Genomic DNA, 6,372 nt, shown 5'->3' on the forward strand with positions numbered 1-6,372 from the left:
AAGTGGACAACTCCAGGACTACAGCCCCTTTCTGGAGAATTCTTAAAGAATAATGGTGAAGGACAATCCTCCCAGTGGGCAGAACTATGAGCAGTGGACTGGTCTATCACTTTGCTTGGAAGGAGAAATGGCCAGATGTGCAATTATATATCAATTAATGGGCTACAGCCAATTGTTTGGCTGTATGGTTAAGGACTTAGTAGGAAGATGATTGAAAAATTGAGGACAAGAAAATTTGGGAACAGTGGTATGGATAGAACTCTCTGAATTGACAAGGAAGATATTTGTGTTTTATATGAACACTCACAATAGGGTAACCTCAGCAGGGGGGAATTTTAATAATCAAATGGGTATGATAACCCATTCTGTGAATGCCAGTCAGCCTCTTTCCCCAACCACTCTTGTCATCACCCAATGGGCTCATGAACAAACTGGCCATGGTGGCAGGGATGGAGGGGATGCATGGGCTCGGTGACATGGACTTCCGTTCACCAAGACCGACCTTGCTATGGCCACTGCTAAGTGCCCAACCTTCCAGCAGTAAGGACCAATACTGAGTTCCTTATATGGCACGATCCTTCAGGATGATCAGCAGCTACCTGGTGGCAGGTTGCTTACATTCCATCATGTAAGGGAAAGAATTTTGCTCTACTGGAATACATAATTACTATGGATATGGATTTGTTTTTCCTGCATGCAGTGCTTCTGCCAAAACTACCATCTGTGTTCTTACACAATGCCTTACCCACAATGATGATATTCCACACAGCATTGCTTTTGATTAGGAAATTCACTTTACAGCAAATCAAGTGCAGAAATGGGACCATGCTTATGAAATTCACTGGTCTTACAATGTTCCCCACCACCCTGAAGAAGCTGGCTTGATATAATGATAGAATGGCATTTTGAAGACTCAGTTACAACACCAGCTAAGTGGCAATATGTCATGGGGCTGGGGGAAGGTTCCTCAGAAGGCTTTATATGCTCTGAATTCATGGCCAATATATGGTGCTATTTCTTTCACAGCTGGAATTCATGGGTCCAGGAATCAAACAGTGGAAATGGGAGTGGTGGCACTCACTATTATCCCTCACAACTCACCAGCAAAATTTTTCCTTCCTGTTCTCATGACCTTATTCTTTGCTAGCCCAGAGATCTTAGCTCCAAAAGGAGTATGCTTCCACCAGGAGTCACAACAATGAATCCATTGAACTGGAAGTTAAGACAGCTGCCCCACCACTTTGGGCTCCTGGTGTCTCTGAATCAGCAGACAAAGAAGGGAGGTACTGTGCTGGCTGGGGCAATTGATCTTGAATGCTAAGGGGAAATCAGACTCCTCTACAACAGAGGTTAAGGAAGAGTATGTCTGGAATACAGGAGATCTCTTAGGGCATCTCTTAGTATTACCATGCCCGAAGATTAGGATCAATGGAAAATGACAACAACCCAATCTAGGCAGGTGTACTAATGGCCCAGACCCTTCAGAAAAGAACATTTATATTATCCCACCAGGCAAAGAACCACAACCAGCTGAGGTGCTTGCTGAAGGCAAAGGGAATACAGAACAGTTAGTAGAAGAAGGTGTTTACAAAAGCCAGCTGTGACTATATGACCAGTTACAGAAACAAAGACTGAAATTGTCATGAGTATTTCCTTATTTTGTTATAAATCTGTTTCTCTGTATGTGTATATAACAAATAGCTTGGTTTTCTTTTTCTCTCTTATTCTGTTATCATGTAACATAAATTGTATTGACTTTATACCATAGTATTTAAGCATTATTAATTATGCATCATATGAGATATCAAGGAGAAAAGTAAACATCACTCAAGGACTTAACCGCCTCTTCTGGGGAAGAGGTTAGTGTGATTTTAGTTGAATGCAGGATAATTGTACTATGTCAGGCAGAATTATGACCTTGTTACTGTCTTTATTTGGAGATTAAGTACAATTTAGGAAGATGTGTATGGGTGTCAAGTTGACAACAGTGGACCTGTGATGGTTCATTTTATGTGTCAACTTGACTGGATCACTGGGTGTCCAGACATTTGGACAAACATTATTTTGTTGTATCTGTGAGGGTGTTTCTAGATGAGAATAATATTTGAATTGATAGACTGAGTAATACATAATGCTTCCCTAATGTGGGTGCTCCTTATCCTATCAAGTGAAGACTTGAATAAGAACAAAAAGGTACAGAAAGAGGTAACTCCTGCCTGACTTCTGGACTGGTATATCAAATTTGTCTTTTCAGACTCAAAATGAAACCTCAGCTTTTTTTGTTTTCAGATCTTGCCAGCTCTTGGACTGGAACTTACACCATCAATTCTCCTGTTTCTCTAGTTTGCCAACTGCAGGTCTTGGCACCTAGCATCCATGATTGCATGAGCCAATTCATTATAATAAATATCTGTCTCTCTTGGTCTGTCTTTGTCTCTCTCTCTCTCTCATACATGTACATTTACACACAGACGCACACACACACATATCCATATATATCCATCCATCCTGTTGATTCCGTTTCTCTGGAGAACACTGACTGATACAGCCATATAATTGGAATAATACAGTATGTAGTATTTTCAGGCTGGCTTCTTTTAATTAGCAATATGCATTTAAGGTTCCTCCATGTTTTTTCATGGCTTAACAGCTTGATTCTTTTTACCATTGAATAATATTTATGTGTGCTGCACAATGTTTATAGATGCACCATTTTTAGTAATCAGAATTCTTTGGAATGTTCTATGTAGGCCACCACATCATCTGCGAATAAACTAGAAAATTAAAGATGTTTTTATACCTTCCTTTTTGACCAGATGCATTTTGTTTCTTTTACCTGTCTTATTACACTGGTTAGAACCTCTAGAATGATGTTGATTCCAGAGTGGAAGACTTGATAGAAAATTACAGGATATAACTGTGGCCATGATGTAGGCTCTTTCCCATGTTATGACACCTCCTCTTCAATTAATGATCTTCAGTTTTAGAACTGGTGAGAAGCGAGGACTTCCCATTAGATAACTCGGTCATATTTTTCTCACTGGCTGCAGAATTTTTCTAGTTACAGATACCATCTATTTTATCCACAGGGAACACTTTATAACTTAGCCATGACTGCTAATTCTCTACTGTACAAAACATATCACCACACTGATCCTACAGCCTATTATGGTAATTATTATGGTAACTGCTGCCCTTGATCTTGAGGGTTTAGTGTTGCTATCTGGCCTCAGTCACACTGGGATTCTCGCATTCCTATAGAAATCAGGTCAGGGAGTCTATTATGTCAATGGAAGGCTCACCTTTCATCCTCTCTTGCAGAGGATGCTGTGACAGAGGCTTCAAGGATGCTGATGCTCCATTCCTTGTTAAGTGTCCTTTGAGTCCAAGAGGAAATAGTCAATATGGGTGGCTTCTACATAACAACACCTACTTCTTTATCCCCATCTCTCTAAGCATTTGGATCCCTTCACACTAAGCTGCAGAAGTTCTGACATTCTGACCTCATTGAATGTAGGTCACCATTAAAACCAAGTTTCAGTCAATGAACAAAGCCAACTAGTAAAGCCATTCCAGCTGTGAAAGCTAGAATATTAAATTCTGAATCTTGTAAAAGTGTTCCCATATTGGCAAGTTCAGCTTGATCCAGTCATATTTCATCCTTGTTCTGATACCCTTTAAATCTTCATGTTCCTTGGGGTTCTGCCAGTACAAATTATTGCAATGATTTTGGTGCCCAAGTCATTTTCTTCTACTGAAGACCTTGTAATTGTCCCTGGGCTATGCTGGTTATGAGTCATAGGCCTGAAGGCAATGAGAGGTAATGAGGACGGGCCCTGAGGAGCGTGGGTGTTTCAATAACCTCCACAAGTGACATGACCACAGATTCTTTAAATAAGGGAAGGATAATCTTCTCAGACATGAGGAAAGGTCTCATTCTCGTGAGAAGGAAAACTCAAGGGCATTTGGGTGTTCAAGGCCCCATATTAATCTAAGTCTATCCAGTAGCCCCATTCCAAGTCTCCATGCCCAACTTCTTTCAAATATTAGTAAGTGCCTTTTCCTTAATACAGGAAACTTACCACTTCTGTGCTACCAGCTTGGTTGGAATTCTGCAACTGGATTAGATTTTACAACTAAATTTCAGCTCTGTCTGTCATATGGACACATAAGAATAAGTACTTCTCTTAAGTCTACCAGAGAATACTGACTCTCTGTACCTGCTTGAGCTAAGAGTTGAAAGCCCTGAGCATATCATTTCTTCTTCAAAGATCTTTAGCTCAGTGAGAAGCACCATTCTATCTCCTCATTGAAGGCTGCAAGTAACTGGAGAACCTAGAGGCCTCTAGGTTTCTAGAACTGGAAATATGTCCTCTGGCATTTCAGGGAGTTAGTAATCCATGCCTTACACCCAATTACGGCAGGCATCAGGGCGACCACTTAAATGGAGAGGCAACCTCATTATCCCCTCAGCATATTGTCAAGGCAATGCTGATAGATTAGCTGGTAAATATCGGGGAAACCCACCCCCAATATTTCAACATAGGTTCTTCTATTTTCCAAAAGTGTCAGCCAGCTGAGAAATAAAGAGGAAGAGTACAAAGAGAGGAATTTTACAGTTGGGCCGCCGGGGGTGACATCACATATCAGTAGGACTGTGATGCCCACCTGAGCCTCAAACCAGCAAGTTTTTTATTAAGGGTTTCAAAAGGGGAGGGGATGTAAGAACAGGGAGTAGATCATAGGCTTCAAAGGACCAAAAGGAGAACTACTGATAAGGGTCTATGTTCAGCGGTGCACTTATTGTCTTGATAAACATCTTAAACAGAAAACAAGGTTCAAGAGCAGAGAACTGGTCTGACCACAAATTTACCAGGGAGGAGTTTTCCCTACCCTAATATGCCTGAGGGTACTGCAGGAAACCAGGGTATATCTCAGTCCTTATCTCAACCGCATAAGACAGACACTCCCAGAGCAGCCATTTATAGACCTTCCCCCAGGAATACATTCCTTTCCCAGGGTATTAATATTAATATTCCTTGCTAGGAAAAGAATTTAGCAATACCTTCCCTACTTGCATGTCCGTTTATAGGCTCTCTGCAAGAAGAAAAATATGGCTCTTTTTGCCCAACCCCACAGGCAGTCGGACCTTATGGTTGTCTTCCCTTGTTCCCTAAAAATTGCTGTTATTCTGTTCTTTTCAAGGTGCACTGATGTCATATTGTTCAAACGCACATGTTTTACAATCAATTTGTACAGTTAACACAATTATCACAGTGGTCCTGAGGTGACATACATCCTCAGCTTGCAAAGACAACAGGATTAAGAGATTAAAATAAAGACAGCCATAAGAAATTATAAAAGTATTATTTGGGAACTGATAAATGTCCATATTAAAATGAAATCTTCACAATTTATGTTCCTCTGCCATGGCTCCAGCCAGTCCCTCCATTCGGGGTCCCTGACTTCCCGCAACAGGTAAAGAAACAATGAGACATTTTAGGTTCAGATAATTTATTGCTTACATAGACAGAAAAAAAAAAAAGTCCAGAGTAGCAAAGACTAGCCACCTTTCTGGTCTCACAGGATGACACCAAAATGTTGGAGAGTCATTGGCGCCTTGTTGCTGAGGGCCTTATTCCACACTGCAGCTAAGTGTTTTATAGGCTACGACTGTTCCCTAAAGGTGGGGTTGGGAATGGAGTGGGTGGGGGTAGAGGCAGAGAGCCTAAAACTTCATCAGAACAAGGGAGGCAATGAGAGGCTGTGTCATGAGTCAGGAATGGTCTGGTAGCAGCTCCTTCCCAGCCTCCCATAGTTGTGCTCTAGTAGGATCACAGGATGCTCTGCCAAGCCTCATGTCAGCTCTGAAGCCTTGCCTTCATGGCTGATGTGGAGATGCCCAAGGTCACCAGGACCACACTGGAGCCATTGCCCTGTACCTATTTGTCAATCCATTTCTGCTGAAAGCTTTTCTACTGATTGCCTTTTGGAACCAAATATGTCCATTCATATAATTCTACAATCTTCTGCCTTCTAGCCAGCAACAGCCTCCTTTATTGCTGCATCCAGGCCAATTTGAAGCAACCAAACCCAGGACACTGAGTGTGTGGTGGAAGAATTGCTGGGCTCCTCTTGCTATGAGAAATACTTGTATGCTTTTCCAGTCAGGCTTCTTTTATTACAGAAACTCATACTTAATCGTCTAGGTGGCTACTTTTAGAGCTAAGCTTGCCTGTTATGAACAAGCTTTCTTGCTAAGAATGTAGAACCCCTCCTGAACTCTCTCATCCATCCTTGGCTACTGGCTTGGAAGGGGCCTTACCTGTGGGGCGTTTTGCTAAACTATGAGTTCCCATATAGCTACCCCAT

This window comes from Nomascus leucogenys, unplaced genomic scaffold (assembly GCF_006542625.1).
Source record: "Nomascus leucogenys isolate Asia unplaced genomic scaffold, Asia_NLE_v1 001110F_53772_qpd_obj, whole genome shotgun sequence".
Taxonomy (NCBI): Eukaryota; Metazoa; Chordata; class Mammalia; order Primates; family Hylobatidae; genus Nomascus; species Nomascus leucogenys.